Source organism: Elgaria multicarinata, chromosome 4, assembly GCF_023053635.1.
Source record: "Elgaria multicarinata webbii isolate HBS135686 ecotype San Diego chromosome 4, rElgMul1.1.pri, whole genome shotgun sequence".
NCBI classification, from domain to species: Eukaryota; Metazoa; Chordata; class Lepidosauria; order Squamata; family Anguidae; genus Elgaria; species Elgaria multicarinata.
The window spans coordinates 66,617,109-66,635,152 of record NC_086174.1 but is presented as its reverse complement, the minus strand read 5'-3'; the positions used below and the strand labels follow the sequence as shown (position 1 = coordinate 66,635,152).

General features: G+C 42.5%; 1 protein-coding gene across 1 annotated transcript in view; it reads left to right on the top strand.

Moving 5' to 3' along the window:
* The window catches only part of PACRG (parkin coregulated), a 280,515-nt gene that overhangs the window by 124,005 nt on the left and 138,466 nt on the right, over nt 1–18,044 (top strand). The window lies entirely within an intron of this gene.

Genomic DNA, 18,044 nt, shown 5'->3' with positions numbered 1-18,044 from the left:
ACATAAAGAGAAAAAAACCCCACAAAACCACCACCAAACAAAAGCAAAAACCCCCCAAAAGATTACTTTCCCTTAAGACATCCTCATATAGTTGTGTACCTTCAGAGAGGACACAACAAAGCAAAGGCAATTCTACTATAATCAAAAAGGAAAAAAACCAAAGCAGAAATCGACAATATGGATGGAAAGGAGTCCCTAGAGGTGGTGACCTGCAAAGGGTGTGCAATGTTCGTGTTTCTGCCTGAGCTCAACATGGCGTATACCTGCAACAAGTGCAAACTGGTGGCACTTTTGGAAGAAAAAGTGAGGGGACTTGAGCAGCGAGTGTCCACCCTCCAAGGAATAAGAGAAGTCGAGGAGTTCTTAGACCGAACGGTGGAACTGCAACAGCAACAAGAAGCACATGAGATTGAAGAACAACAGCCAGCTGAAGCAGAAGTGGAGTATGCTGAGGGGAGGAAAGCCAATGAAGAGGAAACTCCTTGGAAAAGAGTGACAGTTAGGAGAGGAGGAATTAGAGGGCGTTCTGCACCGGTGGGGCCATTGGAGTTAAGCAACCGCTTTCAGCTTCTGGAGAATGAGACTGAAGGACAGTTTGCAGAGGAGGAAGTACAGGAGACACCATGCAACAGTGACCAAGGGACAGAAGGTAGGTCAACCAAGAAGAAGAGAAGAGTAGTCGTTGTGGGAGACTCCCTGCTGCGTGGGATTGAAACCCAAGTATGTCGTGAAGACCCATGGACTCGCCAGGTGTGCTGTCTCCCTGGAGCACAGATTAGAGATGTGACTGAAAGGTTACCGAAGCTCATAAAGACAACGGACACATACCCCTTTCTTCTCATCCATGTGGGAACAAATGATGTCGCCAAGCAGAGCTACGAAGAAATCATTTCAGACTTTGAAGTTCTGGGAAGGAAACTGAAGAACTTTGGGGCCCAGGTAGTTTTCTCATCCATCCTCCCGGTTCTTGTAAGAGGATTAGAAAGGGAAAGAAAAATACTCCGGATGAACGACTGGCTTCGAAGGTGGTGCCGTCGTGAGAGTTTGGGATTCTGGGACCACGGGCTACGCTACTTGGAACATGGACTGCTGGCAAGAGATGGGTTGCACCTCACAAGGGCTGGAAAGAATGAGTTCGGCCACAGCATGAAGAACTTCATCAGGAGGGCTTTAAACTGAATCTTACGGGGGTGGGAGACGTAAATTTTGAGGCAACAATGGATGAAGGCCAATGCACCACAGTACAGAGAACAGCTCCAACAGTGTCCCAAAATAGTGTCTGCAACAAGGTAGGAACAAAGCCAGACTATAAAACACATGGTCTTCGATGTCTATATACTAATGCCCAGAGCATGGGAAACAAACAGAATGAACTTGAACTCTTATTACATGAAGGCAAATACGACTTGATAGGTATAACTGAAACTTGGTGGGATGACTCCCATGACTGGAATATAGCAATTGAAGGATATAACTTGTTCAAAAAGAACAGAAGAAATAGAAAGGGAGTTGGAGTTGCACTATATGTTAAAAATACCTATCCCTGCACAGAAATACAGGCGGATGAGATTGGGAGCCCCGTCGAGAGCATCTGGATTAAAATAAATGGGGCTAGGAATAAAAAAAATATGATAATCGGAGTCTACTACCGACCACCCAATCAAGGAGAAGACGAGGACGAAACTTTTGAGAAACAAATTACCAGTGTTTACCAGTGTTTCAAGGAAGTGTGATGTAGTAGTGATGGGGGACTTCAGTTACCCTGATATCTGTTGGGAGACCATTACTGCCAAAAGCGGCCCTTCCAAGAAATTCCTGACATGTATGGGTGATAACTTTCTCCTACAGAAAGTGGTGGAAGGAACTAGAGGATCGGCAATCCTTGACTTGTTATTGACCAATAGGGATGACTTAGTGGATAAAGTGGCAGTTACGGGAACTCTGGGGGAAAGTGACCACGTCATACTTGAATTCTTGATTATGAAGGAGACAAAAGTCGAGCGTAGCCATACACGTACTCTGGATTTTAGGAAAGCTGATTTTAATAAACTCAGAACTATAATAAGTAAGGACCCGTGGCAAGGGAGCCTAAAGAGAAAAGGAGTGCAGGATGGGTGGGAGTATCTAAAAAATGAAATTTTAAAGGCACAGTTACAAACAATTCCAACAAGGAGAAAAGATAGAAGACAACAGAGGAAACCAATGTGGCTCCACAAAAAGCTTATTGATGAACTGAAAACAAAAAGGGATACATATAGGAAGTGGAAGGAAGGCCAGGCTACAAAAGAAGAGTACAGACAAGTGGCGCAGAAGTGCCGAAATGGCGTCAGGAAGGCTAAAGCTGTGAATGAGCTGAGATTAGCGAGGGATGCTAAAAGCAATAAAAAGGCTTTCTTCAGATACGTGAGTAGTAAAAGACAGAGGAAAGAAATGGTGGTTCAACTGCTTAATGAGGATGGCAAATTGATAACAGATGACAAAGAAAAGGCTGAAGTGCTCAATTCCTACTTTGCCTCGGTCTTCTCCCAAAAGCAAAAAGGAGGAACCTGGGAACTACAGACCAGTCAGTCTGACATCCATCCCTGGGAAAATTCTGGAGCAGATTATAAAGAAGTCAATCTGTAAACACCTTGAAATCAATGCAGTGATTACTAGAAGCCAACATGGATTTGTCAGGAACAAATCCTGTCAGACTAATTTGATCTCATTTTTTGATAGGATAACCTCCCTTGTGGACTGTGGGAATGCTGTGGACGTCATATATCTTGACTTCAGCAAAGCTTTTGACAAAGTACCACATGACATTCTGATTAACAAACTAGCTAAAAGTGGGCTAGATGGAACAACTATTAGGTGGATCCACAGTTGGCTACAGAATCGGACTCAAAGAGTACTTATCAATGGAACCTTCTCAAACTGGGGAGAGGCAACGAGTGGGGTGCCGCAGGGCTCAGTCCTGGGCCCAGTGCTCTTCAACATTTTTATTAATGATTTGGACGAGGAGGTGCAGGGAACGCTGATCAAATTTGCAGATGACACAAAATTGGGTGGGATAGCTAATACCCTGGAAGACAGAAACAAACTTCAAAGTGATCTTGATAGGCTGGAGTGCTGGGCTGAAAACAACAGAATGAAATTTAATAGGGATAAATGCCAAGTTCTACATTTAGGGAATAGAAACCAAATGCACAGTTACAAGATGGGGGACACTTGGCTCAGCAATACTACAAACGAGAAAGATCTTGGAATTGTTGTAGATCACAAGCTGAATATGAGCCAACAGTGCGATATGGCTGCAAGAAAGGCAAATGCTATTTTGAGCTGCATTAATAGAAGTATAGCTTCCAAATCACGTGAGGTACTGGTTCCTCTCTATTCAGCCCTGGTTAGGCCTCATCTAGAGTATTGCGTCCAGTTCTGGGCTCCACAATTCAAGAAGGACGCAGACAAGCTGGAGCGTGTTCAGAAGAGGGCAACCAGGATGATCAGAGGTCTAGAAACAAAGCCCTATGAAGAGAGACTGAAAGAACTGGGCATGTTTAGCCTGGAGAAGAGAAGATTGAGGGGAGACATGATAGCACTCTTCAAATACTTAAAAGGTTGTCACACAGAGGAGGGCCAGGATCTCTTCTCGATCCTCCCAGAGTGCAGGACACGGAATAACGGGCTCAAGTTAAAGGAAGCCAGATTCCGGCTGGACATCAGGAAAAACTTCCTGACTGTTAGAGCAGTGCGACAATGGAATCAGCTACCTAGGGAGGTTGTGGGCTCTCCCACACTAGAGGCCTTCAAGAGGCAGCTGGACAACCATCTGTCAGGGATGCTTTAGGGTGGATTCCTGCATTGAGCAGGGGGTTGGACTCGATGGCCTTGTAGGCCCCTTCCAACTCTGCTATTCTATGATTCTATGATTCTATGATTAAGTATCTTCTACAGTAGTAGTAGGGCCTGTTCAGAAGACGCCTTAAACCATGGCTTTAACCACAGTGGTTAAGCCAGAAAGCCAGGCTGTGTTCAGAAGACACCTTAAACCATGGCTTTAACCATGGTGAATAAGGCTTTTTGCCATGGTTTATGATGTCTTCTGAACAGGGCCGTACTGTCATTGTTTCTAGGGAGAGGCCAGCTAGACTGGGCTTGCAAAATTACGGTGTTGGTAGGATAGGTAGTCCATCTCTGTCATAGAGGATGAATGAGGGACTGGTTGTTTGCAAGCAACAACACTTTGTTCTGTGAGTTTGTCAGTATGTGCCACCCATAGTGCTGTTTGTACAGCTGTTATCTACAGTATATTTTTATATATAAACAAAAAGTGAAAGCAACCAATAGCATATCATAAAGACGTTTCTTAGGAAGTTGCATTTGGCTGGATGATTAATATACACTTGGTTTAATGTAGTATGGGAAGCTGCATATCATTTTTAGGCATTCTGTGGTCAAGCTGTACCACTTTATTTATTAATGTATTTACTCTGCCTTTCATAATAAACTTCAGACAGCTTACTGTAAAAACATTAAAATATATTGAAATATAATTCAGTTTCAAACAAGATAGCAGTATAAAAGAGCAGATGTTTAAAAACAATAATAAGCTGACAGCTAAAAACCAAGTAACCCAGATAAAACTATGTTTCATGCAAATTAAAGGGGACAAACATCACTGAAGGTCTGAGAAAACAGGACAGACTTTGCCCGGTACCTGCAAGAAAGTAAAGAAACATGACTGGGAAAGGCCCCCTCTCCAGTAGCCACCTACCTGGCCTCCACTATGGAGGCACGTGTAGGAGGGCTTTTGAAGATGACGTTAGAGAGCAATCCTATGGCCCATAGACAGTATTTGGGGCCCATAGGATTGTTTGGTGATTAATCCCAATTCACAGTTTCATGAATAAGCAGATATTTAAACATTAACATTCTATATTCAGAACCCGACACTCTGGACTCACTCTCACACAATGCCCTGTTTCATATAGTTGCTTTTATTTCTGAAAGTTTAGATAGCTCACAGTTCTTTTTAAACATTTCTACAGTATACTGTATAACTCCTGAATTCCTGAATTATCTATGAATGCCTACAGATAATAATCAAAATAGTAATCTGATATTTGATGCATTATGTTTAAGCTTGGAGACCAGGATAACACTGATGATCCAAAAGATTCTTTGATGATGAATCCTATATAAGAGAGAGAGAGAGAGAGAGAGAGAGAGAGAGAGAAACACAAAACAACTAAAGTTTGAGTAAAGTTTATCTTGAGCATTGTGTCAAGTCATATTTACAGTCAACATGAGGTTTCCAAAGGAGAGAATGAAGGTCACAGCATTTTAATGGCATGCGTGCCTCTGAAAGAAAAGCTATGTCATGTGTCACATCTGCCTTTCATTTGTAACATGCCATCTCAGCCTCCACAGCCAACACAACAGGTGTGTGGCATATCTTTCATTTCCCTGACACCCATGGGAGGTGACACACAAAGCTGAATCTTGCACCTCAACCAATAGAATATCCTTTTAAAAATTGATGAAATCTGAGAAAGAGGTGATATCTCTCCATGGCATAAAAGAGAACTGAACTATCTCCTTCGTGACATTTTATATTTCTACATATGGTTCCTAAGTAAATGCACCTCCTCTGGGAGTTGCCTAAGGACTGTAATTGAAAGGCTTGGAATCACCCCTCACTTGCCCTTCTCCCCTCACCCCATCTATCTCTTCTAGTTCAAAAAATAGCAATTGCAGTCTCTTACTTTGTCTTGATTATATTCTACTCTGATGAGTCTTCACGATGAAGAATAACATAGAAAATAAAAATAACACAGAATTTATCAAGGAAGCTTCTTACTGGTTGCTACATCTGCTCTTCACCAATGTGCCATTTATTTATTTTTTGGCCAGAGATTTTCATAAAGTGTGGGGAGGAAACTGAACCGTACCCATAAATGCATATGGCCAGCTGGGTTGACCCTGAATGGCCGAGTGTGATCTGGACACAGTGGGTTTTCTAATGCAGCAGGGCTGGCTCAAGAGGGAGGGTGAGATCAAGCAAGATGTCTGGACTAATGAGTCCCATAATTCTTGCTCTGCAGTGAGCACTCATGAGAGGACAGAGGCATGTGAGAAGACTCTCAGTTTGCATGCCCTACCTCTTCTAGGTTTGCCCACTGGTCCCTTGCAACTGCTTCTATGTTCCTGATATCTTAGAGGGAGGGAAAACCTGTTTGCCAATCCTGGCTTGGGGGTAGGGATACTGGGGAAGCTTGTTCAGTTGTACATTTTAAACTTGGATAAACCATAGCATCATCATGGGGTGGGGCCTTCAATAACCATGGAAAATTGTGTGTGTGTGTGTGAGAGAGAGAGAGAGAGAGAATGTGGGTTTCCTGTATGCAATTAAATACACAAGACATTTTTATTTAACTATTTTTACAGTAACAAACAAACTGAATTTGCAATCACAGAAATATTTGCACAGTGCTTAAAATGTAAACTTAGAATTTGAAATGAATGCGCTAAGCAACTCTGCTTACTGCTTTATATATTTGAAAAAAATGGGCACAGTTCAAATCATAACTGAATTTATCACAAAGTGCTGCTTTAACTAAGGGAGCTGGCATGCAGTTCCTGTTAGGGGTGTGCACGGACCCCCCGCTCCGCCCCACGGGCCGATCCGAAAATTTCGGATCGGCGCGCTCCGCTCCGCGCCACTCCGCCTATACTCCGCTCCTCTTCGCCGCGGAGCTCCGGCTCTGAATAGGAGCTCCACAGTGGAGGGGAGTGGTGCCAGGTAAGGCCGGGAGAGGAGGGCGGGGGGTTTACCGGGCACTACCGCCATCACCGCCCGTGCGGCGACGGCGGCAGAGCCCGGTAAGGGACCAAGGTAGAGGGGGGCCTTACCTGCCTCCGTCCGTGGTCCGTTGCCATCTTCAATTGAGCCCGCGGTTCAAACAGGAAGTCTGGGCCGCAAGCGGCCCAGACTTCCTGTTTGAACCGCGGGCTCAATTGAAGACGCTGACGGACCGCGGACGGAGGCAGGTAAGGGAGAGGAGGGTGGGGGGGGGTTACCGGGCCCTGCCGCTGTCGCCGCATGGCGACAGCGACAGCGGCAGGGCCTGGTAAACCCCACTTACCTTTCCGGCGGAGCTCCGGATCGAGGCGAAGGATTCGCCTTCACCTCGATCCTCTTCGCCATGCTCCGCCGGCCCCCCAATCCTCTTCGCCTCCGCCTTAAGGGCAGGCGAAGCCCCCCGCTCCGCTCCTGCTTCTCCGGTCTGATTAGAAGCGGAGCACATCCCTAGTTCCTGTTGTCTGTTTCCCATGTGAGAAAACACCCTTTCTATGCAAGCATTATTTACTGGACTGGCAACCATAGCATTAATAACCCATGTAAGAGATTGTGTGTGTGTGTGTCAGTAATTGTATCATTTCTGGTTCAGAAAAAGATCCAGTTTTCTCACAACTGACACACATTTCTGAATGAGGTTGACCTCATCAAAAAGGTCGTTTACATTAACTTCAGTGTCCAGAATCTTGGCAACTTTACAGTCACGTTCAATGAAGGCAAAATAGCAGTGATTTTGTTTTATTTTCCTTGACTCTCCCCCCCCCCTCTCTCTCCAAAAGCCATATTCTCTGCTGCAAACTACAACCAGGCGCCCTGCAGTGCTACTGGCTGCTAAGCAGCCATGTGGTGCATGTGTTTTCTTATTGCTATGCCTGATTGGTCAGTGTGATGGTGATGCTAATCGAGCAAGCAAAGGGGATGGACACTGCTGAATTGAATGGGATGGACACTGCTGAATTGAATGGGATGGATATTGCTGAATTGAACAATCTGCCCTTGTGCAACAATTGCACATACTCAGTTCATCAAAATGAAGCTACCAGACTCCTGGAAGAAGATAGAGAGATGCCAGCAGCAGTCAGCAATAGAAGGGTAGCACAGCTAAATCCAAATAAAACAACTGGCAGTATAGGAGAACTGGCAGGAAAAAAGAGATAGGGGACAAGATAGAGGGTATATGGGTGTCATGGACTCTGGCTGGCAGAGCTCCACCCTCCTTTGTCCTATAAAGGAGCCTCCTTTGCACTCACTCATTCACTTGTCTGTCTGTTATAATGTTTTAATGTGTTCCATTATAAACACATTTTATGCATTTCTGAACATTTAGTTTATCCTAAAATGCATATTTCCAACGCATTTTGTAAGTTTTTGAGCCGAGAAGCACGAGATCCAAACAATCCACACATTAGTCCAGATGGTGCAGATCAAGTCAGCTCATATCAGAATTTGCAACACTTGAATTTCTCAAGCATCCCAAGCAAAGGGACAGGTATCCTGATTGATCACACAAAGATGTACACGGGAGTTCATTCTTGCATATAATTGTGTAGGTATAAATACATTGCGTAAGACCACTTTCCATCTCTAATTTTAATTCTGGAACTGTCATAAATGTTCCTATATAGTCTCTAAAACATTTTCTGAGACGTGGTCAAGATGATAGCAAGCATCATAGGAGGAGGCCACACTTAATAGTGTGTACTATTTAAAGACTTAAAAAGCTGGCCAAGGCTCCAAAACTGGCTGTCAACTCCCCTGCCCCCCTTAACAAAGCAAAATAAAAGCAATTCTAAAATACTAGCAATAAGCTGTGAAACAAGAAAATGCACATTACAGAAGAGCTCCAGGTTCAGCCAAGAAATTTGAAAAATGTTTTAGGTTCCACAGTAGTCCTTGTAGGTCAAAGGTTATTAGACTCTTGCCCATTTTACATACAGCTTGATGAATGGTTAAGCTACTGCAAGGCCATCACATTTGTACGATGAATATTTTACAAGGAGAGACAAATTGACTGCCTGTCTAGCAGTATATTAAACATCTCCCCTTTTGTATGGAAGCCAGTGGAAGTTTTTTGTCTTGGCAAAGCAACAGGAAAAAAGGAAGCCAATTCTTCCCCTCCTTTTCGCAGCTGTTAGAGGTGGAAGGAGAAACAGCTGCCTGGCTGGCCTATTCTAATTTCTTTGCAGCCTACCATAATGACACCAGCCGCTATAATGTTGTTTTCTCCCAACCCCTCACTACCTAGATCAGGGATGCAAAACCCTGCAAAACAGGCTGTATGCAGCCCCTGAGTGCCTGTTGTGTGGCCCCAGTGCCCATCTGGTTGTTGGGAAGTAGAGGAGGTTGAAACCTCCCCTAGCAACCCCAAAGCACTATTGGGCTCACTAGGAGAGGAAGAGACTTTAGCCCTTTCCTCCCTCAGCGATCGTAGAGCTGCCAGCTCCCACCACAGCAATCTTGTGCAGAATCATTGGAGCGGATATGCGTTTAAACATCAGCCTCTGTTTGTGCGTGTCTATGTGTGGATGCATGCACACATACGTGCAGCCCCTGGAGCACACTGAGGAGAGTAGTGGACTTCATTACTTCAAGATGCAGGTGAATGGTCCTATTTTTAAATGTTCTCTCACATTAAAAGCTCTATGCAAGGGGTAAACTAGCACATCAGGGAGAGGATTATACAGAACCTTTCTCTCTGAAATGCTAGTCTCTTACATCTAGGAAGTGTTTTGTTTTTTGTATGTGGGGAGGGGGACATTCAGAAGTTTTACTTCCTCCTGTACTTTGTAGAGATATTGTCCAGACTTCAGTCACTTCAATTCTTACAACATTATGCCTTATATGCCTGCTAGGATGTGATGATTTGGCTATCTTGCCCTGCAGTCTCTGGCGTCATTCCAACTACTTCTCCCTTGACAATAAATATCATGCCTGCCACTTATATTGTACTAGTTTGAGAGAGAAAGAGGTCTTTGGCATCTCAATGGATATAAACTACCCTATTTCTTCGATTCTAAGACACACTTTTCCCCCCATATAAACATCTCTAAAAATGGGGTATGTCTTAGATCGCAGGTGTGTCTTAGGTTTATTTATTTTTCTGTTGGTGGTACTGAAATTAGTGTGCATCTTACAAACGAAGAAATACGGTATGTCACATTTGACAGTTACTAACTGTTGATCAATATATATATTTATATTCATCCCAGTATATAATCTTTGCTTTCATAGTTTCTGTGGTTTGTTCCTATTCAGTTATGCAGGTTTGTATCTTGTAGGAAGATATTAAGTAAGGCATCTTATCTACTACTGCAGTGTCTTGATTCCAGTAGGATGCATGCATGCTTTAACTAGGTGTCGCTTCAGTGCAAGGTGCTGCCCAAATGAATGGATATATTTTCTGCTGAAGTGGATGTGTGCCCATTATTTACTTAACCCAACTTGCACACATATATTTTATTACATGTACATATATTTTTATCACATCTACTGTACGGAGCTAAGTAATATTTGCTAGTAGAGGTAGTGGTAATAATCCATCTGAATAGAATGTGGTTTATACTTAAGGGACATGCAGTGATTCTGACAGAAAAATATTCAAAAGCTTGAGTATCTTACATCTTGTCTTACAGCACAACTCTCTGCATGTCAACTTAGAAGATGTAAGCCCTATTGGGTTCAGTAGGGCTTACTCACAAAAAACTGTGTGTGTGACTGCTATGTTAACAAGTGTAGAGTTCAGGATTGTGAACTAATTTCCAGGGCAGCTTTACACATGTCATTTTCCTCACATGCAAATAGCACACACATACCAAATACTAGCTACAGTTTTCCAGTGCATGAACTTGTGGTAAAATAGAGTATATATCTACACAGTCTTCACACATTGCAGTATACATGCACTTGATGTACTTGTGATTTTCTGTTGTTGTAAAGTACCCTGAAATAAATTTTGATGAAGGATGATAAAAAGAAACTAAATAAATACAATAAATAAAAATGTTGTGTACAAAGCACTGAACTGGCAGCCACTTAAGTCATGGGATTTGAGTGTGTCACAGAGTGGAAGATTTCAGTTAAAGATAGTAAGTTAAGTTATGGTTATTCTATAAATAGAGGATACATTAGTAATAGAATAGTTGGTAATTCTTCTAGCCTTTGACCTACTTTAAAAAGGAAAAGCAGAATTCTATTTCTGTCTCATTTTAAATATTAAGATGCATTTTCATGATATTTTCCAGCTACTAGAAATACTACATGCTATTAGAAACCTTAAGCTATGAATAAACCATGTCCTCCAAAGGGCAGCTATACTTTTATATTATTAAGCCAGGACTAACCATCTTTTCCAGAAAGGATTCTTTATATATTTCTGAGGTCAAACATATACTAGTTAGAAAATTATAATAATTATAGATTCACAAAATTGCTCCACTACAGTGGAATATTGAATGGTACCATTAACTTTAATGGAAAACTTCTGTTTTGTTGGGCTGTTGGGGACCTAAATATTCTGAAAGCCAGAAAAGAAAAAGTAAATAACATCAAGGCTAGAAAGGCCAGATTAAGGATGGGCATGTTATCATGATTGCCTACAAGATGTAATATGAACTTCAAGGCAGGGTTCCTTAGAAGAACAAAATGGCTGCAGGTCATCTGCAAATGCTATTATTGTTACGTTTTTTCTGGCTTGCACCTGTCTCGGGGCCCTCTGTCTCTTTGAAAGAAATCTAATTTTGCTATATGGCTAATATTAGCCTAAAGACTGTGTTTCCATTAAACAAACGAAACAAAATATACCAAAATAACACAGAACTAGATAAGGTTTTATTTCTCTTTAGTTCACAGAATTGAAAATGTCTAAATAAATTAGTTACTTTACTGCAGCTAAAAGCAAACAGGAAAAAATACACAAGCAAACCTGGCATCTGATCCACTTCTGCTTGAGCCTTTCACCATAGGAGTCTGCCTTAGACTGTCATCTTGACGTTTTCCTCAATCTGTTTCCCTGTGTCCAAATTTGGTGATTTTTTTGGCATGAGCAACCACCATGCTGGAAGCCCTAGTAGTCTGGAGAGCTGCCTGATGGGGCAGTGAGTGGTGGCTGAGGGCAGGAGCAGCTGCCAAGACTCTTGTTGGTAGTCCTTCCTGCTGAAGACCTTGCCCTCCACCACTAATTCCTGGGCAGGATCTACACTACCGCTTTAAAATGGTTTATAACAGTAGTGACCATTGTTGGGGCTCAGGACAGGCTCCAGATACAATTTTCAACCCGTTTTCAAAGTGCCCTAACCTGCTTGATGTAGATCTGGACCTGGTCTCCCAGCCCTTCTTGCAAGTAAATCAGCATCTCTAGCTAGCCAGCGGCTTCATGCCACCCTCCTTCCCGGCCTTCATTCTAGCCACTCAATCTGCTCCATGTGCAGTAGCTTTTGAGGCACGGGGCAGAGGGCAAGCAATATGCCAGTGTTGGATGCTCTCGGGGCAGTCTCTGTCAGAACAGTAAGCATCAGCAGCACCCCTATTTGTAGGGTTTATTACAAATGCATTTGAGTATATAACATTTGATGTACTCCTTCTGTTAAGATACAGGCCAAATAAAACCATTTGGTAGGCAGCCTCACCCCACAATGGGTCTGGATTAATTCCTCATTGTTTGGATAGAGAAGAATACAACTATAAGTATTTAAAATGACAGGCAGATGGGCTTTGTGAGCAATAAACTAACATGTAAAAGCTACAGCTTCTGAAATAGCTTCTAATTTATTTGCTCTGTAGTTGATGTTAAAACAAGATTTAGCCCTGGAGGAATGGAAGGGTAAGAGGAATTAAATAGTACAGTAGTTTACTACATTAAATCAATGTAAGAAGGCCATCTGAATTAATATACAGCTTCAGGCGATAGGACATTTTTGCCTGATTTGTACATCTGCGTTTTCACCATTCAACCATGATGCTGTGCAGGAGAGGATTCCTTCATCTCACAGAGGGAGGTGAGTGGGGGAATCCATCCCTGCTCATTTAATATGTCAATTCATTTAATGCATATACTTTTATAATAACTAGTATTAAAAGGGGTTGGCAGGAGAGAGTCTGATTTATAACTACCCAGGTGGCAGTTCTATTTTACAATTAATGACAATTTTAGAGGATAATGTTAGTTTAGTTAGTGAAATGTATGTAGCATTTTATTTCCACATTTTCTGTATTTTAAATTGACTGTAAATGGATGGTATTTTCAACCCCCGTGAAACAAAATGTGAAAATCACTTATATTGCTGAAATATATACTAAAACTGTGTTTCCTTGTAAAAAAAAAAAAATACTAAGAAGGAGCCAAAATACTTGAGCAATCTGGAGGAAATAAGGGCCTTATATCATTTACCTTATGATCCTGAAGGGATATAGCTGGGAAAATCTCACTTTAATACAATACTGTAGAATTCATGGGAAATTGACATCTTCCCACAAGTTTGAAGAATAATAATTGTGGAGTGTACAAGATTTGCCAGAACATAGAACTAGTAGCTTGATTTCTATTCCTAGAAAGATTTATATATCCATATACTGCTTCCCATTTTTTTAAAAACCAAGTTATTCACAATGTATTACAAAACAATACATCATTAAAAGGAGAACACCATTTAGATCAGTTAATCGTTGGGAAAAGCCAGAGTAAACAAGTACGTTTTTAATAGTTGTTGAAAGCACATGATTGTCAGTGCCTGTTGCATTTAACTATGCACTGTGGGAAGAAGTACTTCCTTTTATCTGTCCAGAATCTCCTTTATCTGGAATCATGGGATGACCCTGGGTTCTAGCGTCATGAGAGACAGGTAAAAATGTCTCCCTATCCATGCTCCCTAACCACATTCTCCACACCATGCATAATTTTGTACACCTCTAGCATGTCTCCCCTTATTCCCCTTTTTTTCCAAGCTAAACAATGCCAGCTGTCAAAATTCATCAGGTCAAAACTGTTCATGTAATTATTGGCCATTGCTGGTTCCCCCACCCACAGATCATTATCCCCTAGTCCAGGGCATATCAAATCCACATGTGTTAGTTAGGGTTGTATGAGAATTTCAATTTAAAAAAAACCAAAATTCGCCCCATGCAAACATAAGCTCGTTTTTTGGGAAAAGCTTGCGTTTTCCCAAGTTTGCATTTGTGTCTGAATAATACGTTGTTTAGAAAAATATTCACTTTCTAAACTCCATCACACCGGGGGGAAACACACTCCCTACTGTTGCCTCTCTGCCCGTGTTTTCGTTCCTCAGTTACTTCTTCTTTCAAAAGAGGAAGTGCACTACGAGCACGAGGCCCATTAAATCTGCTGTTCTAATGGCGCTGCATCTCCTGCACAAAGCAGGAGAGAGCAGCAATTCCGAGTTTAAAAAAACATCAGACATAATGGGGGGGGGGGTTGTCACACAAGGAAGGCCAGAAGGGTCGGGAGGCAGACAACGTCACATGAGGGTCCTGAGCAAACTCCATGAGTGCCCAGTAATGAGTGTGCAATAAAACACTTGTCGGATGGAGCTCTCTCTCTCCCTCCCTGCAAAAAAGGCATTGTTTTTATGCCTCTTTCGCAGGGAGGGAGGGAAATAATTTTTTCACGGGGCAGGGGGGACAGAATTTCTACATACTTTTTATGTAAGTGTAGCTGGTTGCTGAGGGGTCTTCCTATGTTTTAGTTTTTTTTAAAAAAAGAACAACAACACCCCTTTCTCCGGCATTTGGAGGAGCCCAGCAGTTCTTAGTGAATGCCTATGGGAGACCATGTGACCTTTTCCTTTCCAATATGCATTCAGGAAGAACTCCTGGGCTCCTGAAAATGCCAGGGGTGTTTTAAAAAAGAAAGGGAGAAGACTACCCCATACAAAATGAAATGTGACCTAGCACACTTGGGGAATGAGGAAGGATTTCGTTTCAGCTTATGCAGAGCTTAAGAGGATGCCAGAAGTAGGTTGAGTTTCTTATGTCTCTTTCCCATACTCAAGTACCTGTGAGTTGGTGAGCTGGCAAGAGGATCAGCTGAGCACTCTCTGAGGTAGGGCTTTTCAATGAAATAAAAAACCATTTACAGAGACGGACACTGGAGAGAGGTAGCAAGATGCTCCTTGTGATTGGCTAGCCTAAGGTGGTGGCTGATTCACTCATTGCCTTGTCAAGGGGCCTACTAAGAAATACGAAAGGTTTGCCATCTCTTGTTTATATCCAAGTGGGCTGAGCTGCTGGTTTCTTGCTGCTTCCTCTTGCCTTCTCTATGCTTTCTCTTTGCCTTCTTCAGCATGAGGCTCAATACACACAAATATGTCATTATAATCTGTGGAGACTGCTGCAGTAGTTTGCTTCAAAGATCAGGTGAGCTTCTCCATGTCACATCAGTGGTACCAGTAGTATGAAGTAGTACAGGGTTGGGAAGCCTTTTGGAGGTCAAGGACTGCATTCCCTCAGAGGAGTGGTTGGGTGCTACATACCAGTGGTGGTGGGGAGCAAATGTTACATCAGAAGTGGGTGAGGGCTAGGGCTGTGCACACACACCCCCGAACCGCTTTATATCCCGATCTGAACCTTCTGGATTGGGCCTGAACCGGTTTGGGTTGATCCGAACCCCACCCCCCGACCTGCTCCAGAACTGGATCCGGAGTAAGATCCGGAGGTCTGGATCAATATTTGGACACCATTTTGCCTACCCTTCCCCACTTACCTGCCTCCACGGCGGACGGCAGAGGCAGGTAAGTAGGGAAGGGGGGACAAAATGGAGTCCAAATATCAATCGTCCCCTCCCCCCTTACCTGGCTCCGCCGCCTGCTGCCGCACGGACCGCGGTGGCAGCGGATGGCAGAGCCAGGTAAGCCCCCCTCCCCATTTACCTGGCTCTGAAGCTTCGGAACAGTCTGAATCGATTCAGACTGTTCCGAACCACTTCGGGTCGGCCCGGACCTCCCCTGATCCGCTCCAGAACCGGGTTTAGGAGATCCGGATCAGCTCGCTCCTCTTCAGATTCGGGGATCCGAAATGGAGTGGAACACACCCCTAGTGAGGACACCTCTTCATTCATCCATCTTTTGCAGTCATTCACTCTGTATGGTTTGAGCTGACGTGTAGACTGTGCTGTGTGCTTATTAACTCTATTCAGATTTTTAGTTATTGTTTTGTGCTTGTGGCACACTACTAGTCTGGATTACGATCGATGAGGGGGGTAACATGTGCTGGCCTCATATCATCTGCGAGGCTCAGTCTGGCTGGGGCCTACCTTCTTCTTGATTTATAATGCCACCCTGGCAGGCACTACTGCTTTAAAATGGTTTATAACAGTAGTGACAACTGTTGGGGCCTAGGACACATCCTATATACAGTTTTCAAACTGTTTTCAAAGTGCCATATCCTTCTTGGTGTAGATCTGGCCGCTGTATTTATATACATACATATCCCACTACCTGGAAGTAATTCTGCAGATGCTTGAGGAATTAATAGTACTAGCTGTTGACAAGAAGGTTGCTGCTTTTTCAGTTGTTAGGGAATTTCCATGCAACCCCAGACTCTGGAGTTGCTACAGTATAGCTACATTTCCCTAAATATAACTTTAGGCCAGAGCAATATGTGAATAAAGTCAGGGAAACATCATGCTTGGGTCTGCTTCAGTCTTCCTGAGGTTGTTCTCAAAGCAATTTATAATGGAGTAGGAGTGAATTTCATTTCCTGCATGGTATTGAGCAATAGAGAAGGCAGTATGGTTCAGGACGGTTCAGGACAGCTGCTCTTAAACCATAATCATCTGGTACCTCAGTTGGTACTCCAGCTAATTTGGTTATTATATTAATCTGGATCTTTATTTTAGCAGCTGTTTAATCAGGTGGTCAAAATATGTTGTATGATCATTCCCTGGGAGGCTTCATACTTCAAATCTAGTTTACACATATAAACTTCAACATCCGTGTGTGTTTTAGTTAAATGAAAAAACAATGATTTAGTAGTGATATAATCATTAATAAAAATAATTTATTTTCCATTGGGATAATAATAATAGCCCTGAGGTGAGAAACTTCAGAGAAAGGGCAATTGCTAATTGTCTACTCTTTTTGGAATTTGTATGGTTCATAGTAACTTTTGTGATATTTTCATGAGAAAAGAAAATACACACACAGCTGTTACTAGTATAAAGTTAAGTGCAGCCAAGGATTTTTAGTTTTGAACCAGAATATTTTTGTAGGAGGAACTGAAAAATATAGAAGCATGTTGTGGGTGTAAACACTAAAAAACAAAAACAAAAGAAAAACCCCACCCTTATTTCTCTTGGCTCATTTGCATAATAGACACGTTTCAAAGCTAAATAACACACACAGAAGTAAAAGGTTTCACACTGGGAATGTAATGCTAAAATATTTCTGGATTCCATGTTGTGGGAGGACATTAAGCATTGCAAGATAAAGAACAGTTGGCTTCACACCCGCCCAGTGGATTCTTTATGAAATCCAGTATCATTTAAGCACTTTCCAAAATGGTACCAGTTGCCAATCACTGCAAACCTTTGGGACAACTGTGTCTTGGAAACACATTATAAAAGAGATTTTATAAATCTAATCCAGGATGAGAAATTTCACATGAAAAATTAGATTACTGCACTAACAGTTTAGTGGTCCACTAAGCCAGGAAACTGATTAATAGATTTCATTAAAGAAAACTACAGAAGTAAGAACATAAGAAGCACTATGCTAATCACACAAAGTCATATATAGTCCAGCATTCTGTTCACACAGTGGCCAACTAGATGCCTATGAGAAGCAAACAACAGGACATTAATGCAATAGTACTCCCCTGCTCATGTTCTCCAGCAACTAGTATACAGTGGCATACTGTCTGTCTCTGATACTGGAGGTAACATAACATGGCTAGTAGCCACTGATGGGCTTATCCACCATGAATTTGTCTGATCCCCTTCTGAAGCCATCCAAGTTGGTAACCCATCACCACATCTTGCAGTAGAAAATTCCATTATAACCTTTCCTCATAGGGGAGTTGTTCCAGCCCCTCAGTCATTCTGCCTGCCTTTTCCTGCACCTTTTCAAAGTGTGGTGACCAGAACTGCACATGATATTCTAAGTGTGGTCACACCATAGATTTGTAAAAGTGCATTATTGAAGCAATAATTAAAGCAAGCAAAATTAAGCTTCACTTTAAATTTGTGTGAGATGAA